Source organism: Colias croceus, chromosome 19 (assembly GCF_905220415.1).
Source record: "Colias croceus chromosome 19, ilColCroc2.1".
Taxonomy (NCBI): Eukaryota; Metazoa; Arthropoda; class Insecta; order Lepidoptera; family Pieridae; genus Colias; species Colias croceus.
In genome coordinates this window covers 6,211,471-6,231,609 of record NC_059555.1, presented here as the reverse complement: position 1 = coordinate 6,231,609, position 20,139 = coordinate 6,211,471, and the positions used below count along the sequence as shown (strand labels likewise).

General features: G+C 31.1%; 1 protein-coding gene across 3 annotated transcripts in view; it reads right to left on the bottom strand.

The window, feature by feature from the left end:
* Positions 1–20,139, bottom strand: part of LOC123700220 (unconventional myosin-XVIIIa) — a 162,767-nt gene that overhangs the window by 74,642 nt on the left and 67,986 nt on the right. The window lies entirely within an intron of this gene.

Here is a 20,139-nt window from a genome sequence, read left to right as displayed (position 1 = left end):
TTAATAAACATTTAAAAATAATAATAAAAAAACTTAATAAAAAAAAGAGTTTTATTTGAAAAAAACACGCTAAGAAAATATATGAGTCCAGTGGACTCATGGAAGCTGTTTATGTTAGCAAATTTCACCTAGTGAATTGAGGGTTAATGTTAGTGGGTAACTATTTTTTAATTAAAATTTTAATTCATAAGGTCAACTTAAAACAGTTAAATTAAATTCATATAACTTTATAGAAAGCTTTAGTGATAAATAATATTCTAGTTTATAGCAAGGTATAAAAAAGCAAGAGAATTTTTGCGATGGCAGAAAAAATACACGTTAGATACTTTTCATTATCTTAATATACCTATATAAATCTCGTGTCACAATGTTTGTCCTCAATGGACTCCTAAACCACTTAACCGATTATAATAAAATTCGCACACCATGTGCAGTTCGATCCAACTTGAGAGATAGGATAGGTTTTATCCCGGAAATCCCTCGGGAACGGAAACTATGCGAGTTTTTCTTTGAAAACGCGAGCGAAGCCGCGGGCGGAAAGCTAGTTTCTTTATATATACGAGAACTATATTGATATGTAATAAAGCAAAACTTTCTGTATCGAAATAAATATATATCCAAAATTCAGCCAGATATATAAAATCTACCACTACAAGAAAGCTAATTTGAAAGTCAACTTGTTGAATATAAGAACAACGTGAAAAAAAAAAACTGGTACAAAAACTAGATGTAGGTTCTTTTGGCTTGACAACATCACACTTCACATGACATGAAAGTTTGGATATCATTTTTTGGCTCACGTTTATTCCTAATCAAGGCTTAATCTAATTACTGCTGCTTACGCGTGGTCGCCCAATAAGGCTATAATTATAATTGATAGGTGTTTTAATGCTAATGAATAAACCCAAAAAAAAATACAAGCCAAAGAGTTTATCAAACATCTATTACATTAGACACTAAACTTATAAACACTTAACTGAACTGACACGAACTAAATTCGTTGACCCTTGTGACAAGGAAGTTGACCAGTATGGTAATACTAGAGAAGAGCGGAAGAAAAAGATAGTTAGTTATCTCGCAATAAGTGTGGCATCGTGCCGAATGGCAAACATCGGTTGAAACGGTTGGGATGTAATTTGGCAAATATTTTTATTTATCTTATTGATTCATTAGTCATTACCCTTCACAACAATTGTAAATAGGAAACTTTTATTGTATAATTAACTAGCGGTCCGCCCCGGCTTCGCCCGTGGTACATATTCACTTTTTCTCTACATAAGAACCATCCTCGAACTTCAAGGAATATTATAAAAAAATAATTAACGAAATCGGTTAAGCCTTTCTCAAGTTATGCGCTTACCAACACATTTTGGGATTCATTTTTATATATAAGAAGATATATAAGATATATAGATTATGAGACAGTCTAATCGCTTTGTAGCGATCTTTTCAGTAGATTAGTCATTCACTTATTAGATATTTTATGCGTACCCAGATGACCCTCTATTTACAACCTTTACCTAACGGCAATACGGACGTCTTGATAAATTATAATTCACAAGAGAAATAGCGAGAAATGCTCAAACACTTCTCATACTGTCTGCAGTAGAGCACGCGGTTATAAATTTGATTATGATCTTGTCAAGAATGCTCCTTTTCTACAATTAATCTTACCAGTAACTTACAGTACACGTAACCAGCGATTAATTTTAATTTACGAAATAGAATTATAATTATTAATTACAGAAACGCCTATTTTCAAAAACACTTGAGCCGCCTCTCAGAGGTTGCGGTAATATATTTTTATTAATTGATATTAAATAGCGGCAAGCGTATAAATCAAATCTTCGCTTATGGGAGTAAGAAATGGATACTATTAATATCACAGATTTTGTAACTAATTACTTACTCTAAAGAAATCAATTTGTGACTTCACTTTTAAAGAAACTTAACCATGTAGATAATAAAAATCGAAAGAAAAGACTAAAACGTTTTGTCATGAGAACGAATCAATATCAATACATGCTAATTTTGCCTCTTCATTCAACTTTTTGTACAATTTAACAATAACAAGATATCAGTATGTAGAGAACAGATAGCAAAAAAATCAGACCACACGTCATATTGAGAAACGTTAAGAACAAAAGAGCGTAAAATTCCATCAGTAACAAATAACAATGAACCATTAAAGCGCTCATACGATTATCATCATGTTATATATCAATTAAGAAAAAAACCGTATCATTGTGCGTATCTCTTAAGCACTTAACCCGGTAGTATTTAGATGTAACTCGATAGTGGTAATTTCTCCGAAACCTGACTCACAGATATGATCGCCAGCTCAAAATGACGGGCATCATGAATCAAGATGTTTTAATATGAAGCGCGTCAATCTCCGATGTTTTTCACTTGCGCGCGTCCACTTTTCTCTTGAAGGGCTGATAAAATCTCTCCAAAGACAAGATTGACCTTTAATAAATTCTATCGATGTACTATTGTTTATTTTTAATTTAATTTATAAGTAGCACGATTTTCATTACCTGTAACTTTTTTAATGATCCTCATTTATTTATTTACCATGGCGTGAAAAATCTTTTCCGTTAGTTGAAATATTGCTTAAAATTTTAAGGTTATTGGATTCTCAAGCCAAAACTAGAAACGATGGGAAAAATTAGTATTTCGGAAGAGTTTTACGATCAATTAGAATTTTTTTGCAATTTTACGCTCCGCTATTTTTTCCCGTTTGATTGGGCGTTGATGTGTTTGTTGACGTCTGAAATAGCAATATAATACTTTTAATTTTATTGCTTGACACTAAAAACATATTCCGCTTAATATTCATATTAAGAATAAAATATTGTCTTGTTTTTTTCTGTATAGTGTATCCACATTTAAAACTACTTTTACTGTGAGAAATCATGATATTATAAGAAGTAAACAACTTGAAATAATAATAAAGTAAAATAAAATATTATTTTATTTAATAAATAAATTTCTCTAACGTACGTTTAATCCATAAACATTTAAAGTACGTTTATAAACGTAAGACTTTATTACGATCTTTTGTGTGAAACTCAAAAAAGTATATTATGTCCATATATCGTATAATTTGCATCAAAACCTTTTTCAAGACAAAACGACCCGACATTAAGTTTTATTTATATTTTTATCGTCATTTTCTTTAATATAAACACTTGATGCTAAGCAGTATCATACGAATCAGTGTCTGAGTAGCGTACTGGAAAAAAAACATTGCAATAAAGGCGCCCAAAAATGAACAAGACGCCAGTTATTTGGTAAAACAAGACAATCATTTTATACATCCTTCGTATTCATTGTATATTATGAACTTTAGCGTACCCGGATGGTACCTATTAATCGCCTGCAATTATAATAATCAAGAGAGGAAAACCGACTGACCATAAACAGTATTGTCGTACTTAATGATGTGTAAAAAGCAAAAGCTTCATCATCAGTGAGCTTGAGCTTTCAATATAGGGATTTGGCTCACATGGAATGTATGATTTATGTTTTACCTACTAGCTGATGCCCGTTTTGTGAATATAATTGCATTGAAATGTATTAAAATGTCATTGTTTCGAAATACAGGCTTCCGCCTGTATCCAGATAATAACTATCCAACTATTCAGGTCATACTAATGATTAATTTTAGGATAAAAGATATTTAAAGACATTCAAATACCATAAGGCATGTAAAATTTTTGTTTAAACACAGCATGGTTTATACATACAGATTTGCTTTCCTACAATAATAGATTATTCAAGTTGCATATTTTACTTACACATAAGTACAAATAGTTAAAATTTTTAAAGGTTGAATTTCCTTAGCTATTATTATGATGCAGCATGTAATTAACGCTTAATTTGCAATATTAAATTAACTACAAAAAGTAGGTATCAACTTTAAATGCATTTTTAGTAGATACATTACAAGTAGTTTACATTCGATAGTATGTACTTTATTCTATGGATATTTTTTAAACATAGAAATTTGGATAACGGCGTTTATTGCTAAGGTTAATTTAATTTTTGTTGTGGACCAAAATTTACTATTTTATTAAAATAGGTAGCATATTTTTAAGTAACTTATTTGCAGTGTCCAGACCACGTTTATAATTTTGAGTATTCTATAAATATTAAATTTTCTCGTATTTATACAGAAATCGTATTAAGTCTGAATACTCGAATTTATTAACATTTATCAGCCAACATAACGATGGAAAATTTCATAAAGATGACGTTATTACGAATCAACATCGAATTATGATTTCGGTTACTCACTAATTAGAAAATAAACACATAAAAAATAAATATACTATCAAGATATCTATTACAGAGGAATCAATCAATTAAACACCGTATACAAGTTTTCTTTGATTTTATTTTATTACGTAGTATGAAAATGCTCAATGTATAGAGATTCATTTTATGTTTAGTATCCAGTCAACATCTGCAGGCATATAATAACTTCGCTCATCATAAAATACACATGGAGTCTTATCAATAGTTTCATTTGTGCAAGCCTTACTTTGAAGACAAGCAATTTTAGCAAACTATATTATTTAGAGAAAGTCTCTTTGTTAGCTTTAAGATAGAAGTAAAAATGAATCCTGATTCAATGTCAATTAAAAATGAACTCATAAGTCATGAATCCTTTCACCTGTATTTATAAATTTCTTCAAAACGAAAGCACTAATAAGCACTTATTTTAGATTCCATTTCATGCTCTGATATTTTTAAATATACTATGATAACATTCAAATGCGAAAATCTTAATTATTCCCGGTGCGCAAAAAATACGAATGATATTACTTTTAGATGTATATTATTTTATCTTTATTTATTTTTATTTTCTGTTTTAATTTGATAAACACTCTGTTATTTTATATTAATTTTCTGTTAAATAACAATTATACAACTGTTCTTGATACTTTTTAGCACATTAATATTCGAGAGGTCAGTCTAGCTGGTCATTTTCCACACGTTAAAAGTAAATGTATCTCGTAATACAAACAGCGATATATGATCGACCTCTATACGAAGACCTTTCAGTCTTCAAGGTCCCCGTGATTCGTAACTTTTGGCTCACCCATACCGAACAGGTTTTATGGGCACTAATAACCTTTTCGTAATTTTATTAAATTACGTAGCATCAACCTTGTCCTGATTACTTTTGTTACAAGGCATCCTGTTACTCGGTACATGATTTTTTCACTGATACGAGATTTAATCAGATTTGATTTGAATCAACTGATTTATTTGACGTGTATTCAGAACCACTAATGAATATATTTGCCTCATTAAAGATGGTTTAAGTGAGGTCATGTCATCTCAAATATATCCATCATCATAATACTACAATAAGTATTAAATTCATTTTTAAACATGAATTGAATGAATATTTATTTAACTTTTATTTAATTAGGTATTTATTAAAGTACGAAGGACTTTGAAGAACATTATAATAATTAATTATGAAGTGCTTTAATAACATAATATGCTTTAATTACCTACTTACTTAAATATGATTAATTACTTTTTATATGACTTAGCCACAAAGCGGTAAAGCTAAGAATAATATAAATATAGACATAGAATTATAATTTTTAAGACTCTGCAGTACCTACATATAACTTAGACTAGCTGCTCCGCGCGGTTTCACCCCCGTGGCTCCACTCCTGTTGCCCGTAGCGTTATGAAATATAGCCTATAACCTTCCTCGATAAATGGGCTATCTAACACCGAAAGAATTTTTCAAATCGGACCTGTAGTTCCCGAGATTAGTGCGTTCAAACAAACAAACAAACAAACTCTTCAGCTTTATAATATTAGTATAGATATGTGGTGGCCATATCATAGATTTGCTCATTTCCTGGAAAGATTGATCATTTCATGAAATGGTCGCGTTTCATGATGATAAAGGACTAGTATTAACGGTAAATATACCTACCTATATGTTTTCTAATTTCCCATAATTATTTAACTCGATTATTGATCTATAATATAAAAATAAATAGCTTATATTGTATCATAATGTTCCGGTAAAATACTAAGAAATATTTTTTATCTATTTACTAAAAAAAATATAATGCTAATGCTTCATATTAAGTAGCCGTTTAAGTATTAAATATGGATATATACTCCATTATTTCGGGTAAGTACTATATAATTAGTATGAACTGTGCTTTAAAATAATGCAAAAATAATACAAATTACATCCACTAAAATTTCAAATTGGCGTGATCTTAATTCGCATTTTTTAACTTTTAATTACATTATCACGTATGTTCTCATTCTTGTTTTCTCAAACCATTTCAACGTATAAAATGTGTATGAATTTTAATTTTAAATTATACAACGAAGTATTGCCACACGTTACAAAGAAATCATTGTTAAGATTATTTTAAAATAAGCATTGCCTTCACTGAGATAATTAATATTAAGCATATGGCTAATTCATTAATCATTATGGATAACTCTTTACAAAGCATTTGTCTAACTAATTAATAATAAAAAAGAGTGATTAAAATAACACAATAAGGGTTTTCAGGTCGTAGTTCGATTATCTATCGTGAACGCATACTTTAACGATTTAACCCTATTAGTGCGGGGCCAAGTTTAGAATAATGTACGAGTGAATAATCTAGTTCTTATTGGTCAAATAAGAACTAGATTACTCGGACCTGAAAACCTTTTCTTTGTTAAAACTAATATCAATAAATAAAACTATTTATCGATATATCACTCTAAAAAAACAACGTTATAAAGTTTACATATGAATGGATCGTAGCAAGTTTAAAGTCTACTTGAAGGCAATGGCAATACTGGTTAAACTTTTTAATAATCAAATAGTAATTACTTTCTCGTATAGCACTCATTGGCGAGCGCCCGCCCGCTCTGCCGGGACACATGGAGTGCGAACCGAACACCGATAAACGCCAGGATCACCAACATAGTTCACTGCACCGTCTTATCACTTACACAACACTATCCCTTAACATTCACCTTACACACGTACTTTTACTTGCATGTAGGTACTTTGTACTCAGCAAATAAGTCTATCAATTTAACTTGAACTGTCAATCATCAACAATAATAATAATTAATCAATTAATAATATAGTTTATCATATCATAACCATTAATTCACTATCAGTTCTCACATCTACATCTACAGCGTTAACAACGTAGCACATACAGTACATATAATACATATAGTATAGTCTATTTCCGTAGCTAAGGGTTCAGGAAGTACTACGGAAGTGCGCGTACTGTATAGTGTACAATGTAGAGAGCGAAAGTGCGCGCGCGTCGCACGCTTCACGGCAACAGACTGAGCCGCCCCAACAGGCACCAACCCGGCCGCGTCCACGTTACCCAACTAGATCCAATTTACATACCGCTCGCATTGACATCGACTATGTTTTTTTATTAAATACTGAAATATGATATATGCTAGCATTTGTTTTAGCTTCAAGCTCCAGTAAGCTGACAATCATGGAAGATGTCTGGTCAGTGTCTGATTCAATCTGCACCTACATTTATTATCTATATATCGAATTAATTTTGGTTGTGGATGATTTATAAAATATAAATGCCTAATGAATACTTTTAAATTCCGTACGTGTAATTATAGTATTTTATAGTGTAATTAAATACGTAAACTATTATAAACTTAATTCATGATAATATAAATTTTCAACCGCAGTTCCAAATAAAATTATCTTTGATAAATCAATTTGACACCATCTCAATGTTTATATTCGAGATAACATAACCTCACTTACAAGTTAAGAAATGTCTTACATAAACCCATATTCCCTCTTTACTTAGGCAAATGCATTCAGAAATATTTCTGAATATACGCGTAAGTATACCTATAGTAATTGTTTAACTTTTAGATAAATGGATATCGAGTTAAAACATCGTGTACCTAATTCTAATTACATGTCAAAATTTTTATTTTCATATTTTTCCTACACATAAATAGATCAAACTTAGTTATAAACAAATAATTAATAATATATTATTTGGTGTTTTAACTTTATAGTTTCACGCTCTTTATTTTTTATCGAAGCACCTTGATGAAAATTTTCTCTCTATACCTGTATAAAATTGTGAAGTCTACTTCTTTTTTTAATGATTACAAATTTTGATTAAATTGCCAATAACGATTGCAGCTTAAACTTAAAAACGTTTCCAATGCGCTTTGTTAAAATGGTCATTGCCTCGACCTAGACAACAGTCTCTCTAGTCACTGGTCAAAGTTCAAGGTGGCTCTGAAAATCTACAATTTCAATTTACAAAAATTTAATAGGAATCGTCTCATATCTATAAATATATTTACATAAATTTACTGACAATTTTCAAGACAATAATCAATTATATTTAAATTATTATAAGGTTTTCATATTATCTAAAAAAAAATATTAAATAAAAACAGAACGTGACCTTTGGGTCGACGTGTCAAAATTAAACAAAAACAAATACTCATTTATTTATATGAATATATGGAAGTCATGAACGCAAAAAATATAACATTTAATTTACATTTTAATTTACAAAAGTTAACCGATAAAATGCTCCCAAAATTTTGTTACCAATTAAAAGATACAATAAAGCCATCGTTAAAACGAAATTCGTCGGGCATCTCATAAACATCTCTCATTAAACCTTAATGTAGAGCAGGATTCAACTTTCTGTTTCCAAAACTGGATTATTCCTTTATGAATCGATACCGAGCACCTCTCACTTTGATACATTTAGAGAAAATAATTACCCGTACTGGCACCAGATGCACCATCGATAGCAGATCTTGTATTTTGAAAGTTTTTAAAAGTAAAGGATTGGCACGCAATTATAAATACTCCATTTTATTCGATAAGAATGAAAGTTAAGTGCAATGCCTATGTTGTGATAACGAAGCGGTAAATTTATGTTTTTACATGAAAATTAATACTTAAAGTCAAAACGTTCACAAAGTCATTGCATACCTACTAAATATAACGAGAAATTGGGATACATTACTGTTTTGGGAAAAGCTATCTAAATGTATAAATATAAATTTTAACATAACAACAAAATATGTCATGCATCTGCACGTGATCTATAAATCTTTAATATTAGATTCACTTCTCGTTCTTGAGCATATTATTATAGCTTCAAATTATGGTCTTTAACAGAAATCAATAAACGAGCAGCTGCGTGAAAGTGAAATAAAAATTATGATTTATTTGCCTCACGTCACCTATCCTTACCTTCACCCATTCAAAATATTAATTCTTTAATTCTTGTATAAATTTTAGTACCACTGTACCACCGCACGGTTTTACCAGCATTGCTCCTCTCCTATTGATCTTTGTGTGATGATATCTAACACTGAAATCATTTTTCAAATCCGACTCGTAGGGCCTAAGATTAGCGCGTTCAACCAAACAAACAAAATTCAACATTATAATGCTCGTATAGATGACTGAAAATGAGTCAGTGCCAACCCTAGAACTAGAGCATAGCCTTTATAGAACCAAAACGAAGATCATAATTACAAAAGGAACACAAGAGTAAATACCAATTAAAGGTGCTATTATACTTGGAAACTAATCACGAAGATCGATACACACAATAGTTAGTCACGTGATAATCAGCAGTATAAGATAATTCATATCGATCATAGCATTACTAGGTAATTACGTAGTTCTTAATCCAATTTTGTGCACCTCTTTGTACACGGACGGTTGATTAAGCAATGTGTTTTCCGTATTTTTGTACCATATTGCTGAAAAAATAATTACGTTCTTACCTAATTTACGTTTAATTATGAACCTCTTTAACACATAAACATGCCATATTTTGTAACATTGTATTTACGGCAAAATATTTTCAAATTCAAATGTACATCAAAATTGACCTATTTTAACACGCTTTTATTAGCGCCCTCTGTATGTTTGTATATAAACGACTCCTTTACACTAGATTTTGAACCAATAGGTTTAATTTAAACTGTGTACTTATCAAGGGTCGGTGACAATACAATAATTGCATGTTAAAGCGTGTTTTAATTTTTTTTTAAAAGTTTATTTTTACGATGTTTTCCATTTGTTTTATGTAATCAATCCACTAAGGCGCAAATAGTAATCACTCGTCGACTGCAATAGCAACCAACGAGTTACATAACCCAATCTTAGATAGTCATTCTTTCCGAGCAGAAGTTGTAAATCGGTCAATAACTTCCTACATTTACTGACCCAGTAACATTTAATGATAGATTAGTAGAAATATTACCTATATTTATGTATTATGCAGATTCTTAGATTGTGTTCGATGTGATTAGATAGAATTTTAAATTTTAAACCTATAATTTAGTGTCGTTCTAGATTACATTGGCAAAAGAATCAATTCGTAGATTATTGAAACTTTCTAATAGCCTATAATTATTAATATAAATCAAAATGAAAAATACGAAACCAATTAGTATTAACCTCATATCGTTAATTTAACGATCAAATTAAACTTTGCACTCGAAAAATGTTTAACGACCCAGCCATAATTTCAAATATTTGACGCGATACATTCCGCTACGACGTCACTTCCTCATTGTATCAATCGAAAATATGTAAAAGAATATTCATTTTATGAGTAGGTTCATTATAACTGTTGTATCATTGCTAATAAAATTTATATCTTCGGTTATAGCCCTATCATTACCTACGTTTTACATCTATTTACATAATCTTGCCCACGCTTTCCAGTGCCTGGTGTGAAAGCTTGGATATTACTTCAGTACGTTAGAATCACTTCTTTTTACATTGTTAACTGCTCGTTTATGGCTGAGAATTGAGGTATACCGAATCTTGAGCACATGTAAGCTTTCATTTTTGGACATCGTAAAGGTTTTTCTTGTGGTTATTGAGTCTATAAGTTACACACACAATTGCTACATTTTCGTTCTATTTATTTAATTTAATTTATTTAATTTAATTTTTATTTATTTAATTTATTTAATTTAATTTAATTTATTTGCAGGAATTGTGGTCTACAAGGTTTTACAATATATTACATTAAAGTCCGCACAATTCGCCAGCAGACTGGCATACAAATATTTATGTGTATTTAACTAACTAAATTACAATATATATTTAGATTAATTTTAACATTTTACATTACAGTTATTATTATTATCTACCTTTTCTATCTTTAGTGTTTACAAGCAAAGAACTCATTTATATTATAAAAGCAATGAGATTGCAGCCACTTTTTTAATTTAAGTTTAAACAATTGCATGGGCAATTCCTTAAATGCCATTGGGATTTTATTATATATCTTCGCACTCATAACATGACTGTTTTTGCTACATAAAGCAGTGCGACAAATTGGAAGTTGCAATCTGTGAGGATCCCTGGTTGGGTACTGACTATTTTGACAACTTTTAATGTACATATAGGGATGCTGTTTCACAAATATTCCAACCTCCAAGATGTATAAGGAAGTAAGTGTTAAAAGTCCGAGTCGCTTAAATAAGTCTCGACAACTTTCTAAGGGCCCTACTCCACATATTGCTCTGACACACCTTTTCTGAGCTATAAAAACTTTTTTTACGTTAGTAGAGTTGCCCCATAAAATAAGACCATACCGAAGCAACGATGAAACATAACCATGATATGCAATGATTGCCGCTCTCTCATCAATAATCTGTTTAATTCTTCTGAGGGCAAATACAAACTTATTTACACGGGTACAAACAGAATCCGTGTGAGCTTTCCAATTTAAGTGGTTGTCTAATGTGATACCTAAAAATACCGTTTCAGTAACTTCGTCAATACGTTGTCCATTATAAATTATGTCAAGGTTATGTCTAATATTATGATAATTACAGAATTGCATTAGTTTTGTCTTTGTAATGTTAGGAGTTAAATTATTATATTTTAGCCATTCTGTTACATTTTTAATAGTCAAATAAATGTCTTCTTTGTAGGTGGTCAATTTGTTACGAGGTATGGTGATGGATACATCATCCGCGAAAAGAGTACATTTATGTTCTGTAACGTTAGGAAGATCATTTATGTACAATAAGAACAGGAGAGGCCCGAGGATACTGCCTTGTGGCACTCCGTATTTATTATGTACGTATTGTGATCTTACCGACTTTTTTAACGAATTGTTGTCTATATACGATATCTCTACACATTGCATACGGTTAGTCAAGTATGAGGTCAGCCACTTGTGCGCTGGACCTCTTATTCCGTACAGAAAACATTTGCTGAGTAGAAATTCATGGTCAACACAGTCAAATGCACAGCTCATATCAAAGAAGACTACAGATACCTCATTACGCCTATCAATGTTGTCAATAATATTTTTTGTCAATGTGTGAGTTGCGAGTGTGGTCGATTTACCTTGTTGAAATCCATTCTGTTCTTGTTTAATGATATTAAATTTACTTATAAATCGATTTAACCTGCTATACATAATTTTTTCATAAATCTTTGCTATTATTGGTATAAGGGTAATTGGTCTATAATTGACTAATTCCTGACGTTTGCCTTTTTTATGTATAGGTCTAATGACTGAATATTTGAGTCTATCAGGGAATATACCTTGTGTAAGAGATAAATTAAGCAGATGGACTAATACAGGACATATTACTTTAATACACATTTTAATAGTACATGTTGGTATATTGTCATATCCTACTGCTGCAGTATTATTCAAGGATTGTACAGCTTTATAAACATCGGATTCTATGCACGGAGATAAGAAAATAGAGGATTCTTTAGACACAATACTATACTTAGCAGAACCAGAACCATTAGCGGAGTTATGTCTATTGAAAAACGTATTGAAAGCTTCTGCAATTTTAGCTGGTTCATCTATTACAATATCGTTTTGTGATATATATTCGATATTTTCAGACATGTTACTATTATTAATTTTATTTGATATTATATTCCATGTCGCTTTTGATTTATTTTTTGATTTATTTATATAATTACGGTTAATACATTTTTGAGAAGATACAATACACTTTCTTAAAACTCTTTCGTATTTTTTATAATTATTTCTGTTATTTTCAGATTTATTTTTGTAGTATGTATGACGAAGCTTACGTTTATTTCGACTTGAGACTCTTATACCTTTTGAAATCCATTTGGGTGATGCTACACTGTTCTTTAATTTGATTTTGTTTATGGGAAAGCATAGATCAAAAAATAATTGAATGATGTCATGAAATTCATTGAAAGCTTCATTACTTGAGGTTTGTTGTAGAACCTCGGTCCAGGATAAGCTGTTTAGAGCATTAACAAATTTCTTCGTATTTTCTTTACTGTAACAACGTTTTTTTATAAAGATGTGATTTTTTTTCTTCACTGTGGCAATGGGAAATTGTAACGTTTGGCCAGTTTCATGGTCTGACAGATCAAGAAAATGAACTTTGCCAATTGACTCTCTAATGTTACTTATGATCATTCGTTGTTAACGGTCATACGGCATACACGAAACTGTTATAGCACTTTCACAGTACTTTTCTTGCAAGAAAGATTACTTGGATAAAACGAAAAAACTTTAGTATCACAACGAAAATATCTTCGCGATGAAGAAATTTGTTATGTATATTGTCATACATTACATTTATGCACCCTTGTTGTAACCTAAGAAGTAAATTTTGCAACTAGTGAAAGTGATTTATGAATTAATATAGCAATTTCCATATAAAGAAATCCAAAATTAATTAGTGTGGGCGCACTTGACTTTTCTTTCTCGAAGCTCCACAACAACGCCGACCTATTTGAGCTTTTAGCATTATTAGTAAGTACTATTTACTATTTATCACTAGATAGTGCGAACGCGAAATTTCTCACAGCAGTGTACGGAAAAGCCATTCGATACAACAATGTATTATAGTGAGCGTAAAAGAAGACCAAAGAAAAATGCTAACCAAAGTCGTAAAAGATAATTTAAAAAATTATGAATGGTTTCTACGTGGGAAAGTGTTTTCACGACCACATCACTCACTATCCGTACTTCCTATAGATGAAATTTGTTTTTGTGAGTTAAAAAATAAAGCAAACTTTTAGAGATGTCTGTATAATTATTAGCTCAGCTCTATGATGACTCTAGGTCCAAAACATAAATGGCATAGCTGAGTTTCACTTATATATAAAATGTAAATCAATGTTTACTAGGTTACGAACAATGACTACAATACACGAATTAAAAAAATAAAACACAACGTTACTAGCTATAATAGCATCCTATTGTGATTGATTTAGATACCACCATGAATCATTAAATAATAGCAAAAACGTCGAAACACTAATAAGAGAGGCTTTTCAAATAAAAATAAAAAAAGTCCGGAAGACATTCTTGTTAATTTCAATTTTAAACTGCATTTTGTAAGCACGGCTGTTGATTATAAAAGTGCCTTAGTTTTGTGAACTCTTAAACTTCAAAATTATTCGTATAGCCTTGAACGCCACTCTATTAATTAATATGTAGTTTTAATTTGTTTACCGATGTTGATCGTAAATGAGGGTTTAAACACAAATATCTTATAATTATAATATTTAATTCGACGTTGGGCGCGTGGCCCAATCTTCTTTTGAGGGCTTAATGATAAGCAATGTTCGTGTGATTGACAGAGGTACTCAATAACACGTTTATTTAAGGTATGTTTTTATATCAAAGCTTCCATTCATATGTTTTTATGAAGCAATTCTCTAACAATAGTTTCAATATGGAGCCTATCATAGACAGAGCAGTCAAATTACTCTACTTTTAACGATTGCATGTAATTGACCCGTAGGTACATACCAGAAACAACAATAGATGAAATTTTAAATTTCCTTTCTTCATTGAAACGTAACTAACGGCATGCGATCGTGCTCCCTGCTCAGTCAATAGAAACAAATTGCATTTTGTTATTTATTTATAAAAACATTTTTAACACTTATGTAAATGCACGTTAAAATAGAACTAGCCAAATTCATATTTAGTACGAAAATATATGCGCATAGGGTCACTCATTAAACCTTAAATGTTCAGAATTCAACAAAAAATAAAACCCTCGCTGATTAACTGTATATTTATTGATAGAATACAGAAACCGGGTATGAGAAAACATGTTCTAATATTATGAGTGCAATTATACTCCATATGAAACATGGTCAAGTACGACATATCATCAACTTAATAAAGTTTCTAAACGGCTATCATTCCTTACAAGTCTTAGAAGGATTCCACTAGGGCCAGTTTCTAAACGCAGTTTCTATTTCCTCCTATAAAACATCTGGTCGAGACACCATTCAGTCAACTTTTATAAAAAGTTGGCCCTTTTCACCTCACCGCGGGGGTCATAGCGTAACATATTCAAAAGTATCTATATGGTTATTATGATTAATTTATACAACACTATGATTTTAGTAACGCCTATAAAATTTCATATTCTAATAAATCTTATGAATGCAAGATTAATGCTGTTTTAAAAATCCTTAGTTGGAAGTTATTTGATACAAAACTTCAAAGAAATTTACGATTTTTATCATAATATGAATAATTAATTAATTATCGCATGTCATATCAATATTATTATTAGTTATTAATCAACGACAATAAATCCGCCGAAGTTTATGGTTGCACTTAATTCTTTTTTTTTATGTAAATTGTACGGAACCGTCATGGATATGCAATAAAATTATATTATACTAAATATACATAAAAATTATATATTTGTAGGTCAATTGCATTAAAAACAAGACGAATTTATAACAGTGTAATGAAATCGAGTTTCTCAATGCCATTAAAAACAAATATATATGTATAAGAAAACAGAACTTGTTTTTCAGAAAATCTTTCAAAATAGAAACTTAATAAGCTTATAAACATCAGCGATGGGAATTTTCCCGTAAAGTTTTGACCAACTCATTGTACAAGACAGATTTATCTATCTTATTAATTCTTGTATCTTTATCTTCATTAAAAAACAATCGAATGTTTGTTTAAGTTCGGCAAGAGAAAATTACCTATCAAACTTTTATAATAGAGATAGACGTTAATTTCTTATAGTGTAGATGATATCTGCCACACCTCGGAAGATTAATTATGTTATTGTTCTATAGCCCTAAATCACTTTTGAGATCCAAAGATATTGTATAAGTACCTACACAAAGATTGGATTGTGTAATGTGTAGGTACCTACCTTCATAATCTTCTGATCTCATGAAGATTTCTTATTTACCAAGTAATAAGGTTCTACTCGTATTTGATTATACAATCAAACACAATTGCAATTAAAATACAATTATTGCACTTAATTTATTTTGATATAGTTTCAAATTAGTAGGTATGATTAATGACTGAACGCATATTATCATCATTACATCGTAATGCAAAGAATCTTCATATAATTTTTATTGTATTGTATTAGCCTGTTGTGTCCTTCTGAGCAAAGGCCTCCCCAAAGCGCTTCCATGAATCACGATCTTGTGCTACTGTAGACCAGTCTCTATTAAATTGGTCCAGTTCATCCCGCCATCTTTTCTTCGGCCTGCCGCGACGCCTTCTAGCTGTGTCTGGGCTCCACAAAGTCGTTATCTTGGCCCACAGTTCGTCCGGCATGCTACTAATATGCCCTGCCCAGCTCCATTTAAGCGAAGCAGCTTTTTGTGCTACATCGGCAATTTTAGTTTTGGAATAATATTTTTTTATAATTTTTATTACAACTCAATATTTATGAAATTAGGTATCAATGAAAACTTCCTTTCGTCTAACAGTAAAAGAGTAAATAGCAAACAAACATGAAAACATGAACTAAAATATTCAATTATCTCTGATTTCCACCGACCTAAAATAAGAACAAGAAAGTGATTACATAAAATCAGCGCTCAAGTTCTTTCATAACAAAACGCAACTAGATTTCCTAGGAACTCCACACTCAATATTATTGATATTTTCGCCAATATGCAATATTTACGCATAAAAATTGGGACGTGTAACACTTAATGTCACATTGTATTGCCAAAAGGAGGTCGCGAAAGCCAGTTCGGAAATGATCCACAGATGACGTAAGTATTACGTAGCCTTACATAACGCCGGCGGTCACTTCTAGCCTCTATGCATCCTCTAAATGTGGTCGACATTACCGCATTGGTGAGAAATAAGATGAATAGCATGTTTTGGTGTGCATAATAATATAAATGAATGAGAAATGTAAAGACGAGTAAGTTAATATATATTTCAAATTGTTGCATAGTTTCGATTCAAAGTCAAATGATCTGCTTGACCTAAATGATTCACGTTAATATTTTATAATTAATATAAATTAATATGGCAATTTAAAAATAAATAACAGAGAGTCCTGCATATCTTTTCAGATAAGTGACCTAAAATAATAACTTAAGTAACGCTAACAACCATGAAATCGCATCGGCTATTAGCTATCTAACCATATCGTACTGTCTTTTCGTCGATTAACGTCGATTAACGGCTCTTCTCTCATATCAATTCGTCCCTAAGAAATGAGAAGCAATTCAAATATCTAGTCGAAATGTGCACAACGTCTGTAAATAAAGCCAGTTTCTTGTACGAGTAGTGCGTATAAAACATACTTAGTTATGATTATTTATTCGTCACGAACACAACATTATGGGCAGAGAGAGACCATGCGTGTCTTCACACGTGAGAGGAAGCTTATCTACATAACAGTGTAACCACGAAACTACATAGGCCGTGTGTTAAATTCCATCTTTGTACGAAAAAAACGAAAGCAACTTCCAAATAAAAAGCGCTGGTGGACGGTTGCATAATAACAACCGTCGGATGTTTTTGTTCGCTAAAATGCGTTAAGCTTCAAAGTGATACAATTATTATACGATTAACTTTTAGAAATGGAGCTATTACAACTTTTATTAATAAAGCTATCAGCATTTGAATATACAATTTTAACATATTATTAAAGTTCAAAATTAATCTATTTCATATTAGTTACAGTCGTGGGAAGTCATTTTAATTACAATAAGATATCGAAACCTTAGCGAAACGAAATGGATTTGTATTGTACTACCTGACCCACGCAACTTCATCTACTAGTACAAGGAATATTTTTGCAACATTTTTCATTGCTGCTCCGCTTCTCTTGATCTAAATTCTTATCATTATAAATAGTCTGTACAATGAAAAAATATATTTTCAATTCCATTGAGTAGGTAGTTCCTGAGATGTTAAAAAACATGGTGTCACAGATTTGTGTGGATTTGGTGTACATAATTGACTTATCGTTACTTTATATAGTTTTTCAGATGCTCGCGCTGATCACGTAAAAGGTTCTTAACATTACCACGTAAAAATATTTTTTGTATTTTTTAATGCTTAGCGTAGTTAGGGAAAAATAATTTCTCTAAAGATTGTTTTTTTAGGAACTGGCTAATTAGACAGCTGAACATCAAGGAATCTGTGGGACGATATTATCACATAATATACATATTAAATATTAATTATTATTGTTAATCTTATTCAACGAGACATTCGCAACTAGTGTTGCCCAAATTCAGTCTTGGTCTTGCAGTCTTGGTCTTGTTCTTGCGTTTTTGCAAGACCAAGACCAAGAACAAGACCGCGTATTTTTAGCAAGACCAAGACCAAGACTGACCGTGCAAGACTTGAGCAAGAACAAGACATAGCCTGCAAGACTCTTGCGTCTTGCAGCTAGGACTTTGATTTTTCGAATTTCTTATCAAATCTTCAGTTATTTATTAATCTGCTTGATCTTTACCATGGCTATGTTAATTCAAGCTCACAATGTTCCAATTGTAATACGTTTTTCTAAGATTTAAAGTAAACTTTAATAAATAGTAATACCTAGACTAATAGGTAATTGCAAGACTTGCAAGACTCTTGCTGCAAGACCAAGACCAAGACCAAGACTGAGAGCGCAAGACCAAGACCAAGACCAAGACCAGGTGTATTGGCGCAAGACCAAGACCAAGACCAAGACTAGGTGTATTGGCGCAAGACCAAGACCAAGACTGGCTAAGTCTCGCCTTGTTCTTGCATTTGGGCAACACTATTCGCAACCAATTTCTCTATAATGTCAGACAATGAACACATGAAACGAATTAAAAATAGTTTAAATCAGATGTTCACCACTTAAGTACTACACGTATATTTTTTGCTCATGTATGTTAAAATGATATACGGCTGTCTAAATAAATGAGACAAATTTACATTGTTTATCTTTCACTTTATACGAGTAATTGATGACAAGCTCAAATTACATGCTATGTATAATGACACAGAATTAGAATCATCCATCAAACGTACTCGTTCGTTTCGTACGTATTTCGTTCCGCCAAGTATCAAGACCAGCTTGTCGCAGTACATTATAATAGATAACGGTTACGTAAAAACTTTCACTGAACTTTGTTTACGTATTTTTAAAGCATTGCACTATATCTCTTGTAATTTATGATATGCATGGATATGACATACAAAATATATACAGTCTAGTGAACTTGCATAGTTCTAGTAATATATCGTTTTTGCAATCGCAAACCAAATAAATATTTGCCCAAATGACATCAAACAGTTAACTTCAAAATGTTAAATTATGGTGTTTATGTCATTTGAAGTCTTCGTTGTAATAAACTATAATCATTATAATAAACTATAATAACATTGGAACATACACATGAAAACGAAACGAAAAAAAATCTCAATTTCTCAAGAAACAATCTAGTTAGCACCGATCACATGAACTATAACGAGAAATAAAGACGCAACTGATGTATTTTTCCGTCGACACACAAACAGCCCTAAAACTTTACATTATTATATATCATTAGACACGCGATCTAGCTTAAGAAATTATATATTAGGAGAATCATATAAATGGCTTTTTAATGTGACTACAATCTAATTGTGTGTTGTTATGTGTATCCATCCGGTCGAAGAGTTTTGAGAATTCTACATTTTTTCTCTCTAATTTCTTTTATTATGTATCGTTAATATTACTGCATTTTTTAATCTTTTAACGTTATAACATGCAGATTAAATAACACTTTTTAACATTGCATGCTGCAACAATTGAGTATCGTTATTGTCAAATTTACAAAATTGCAACCGTGAAATT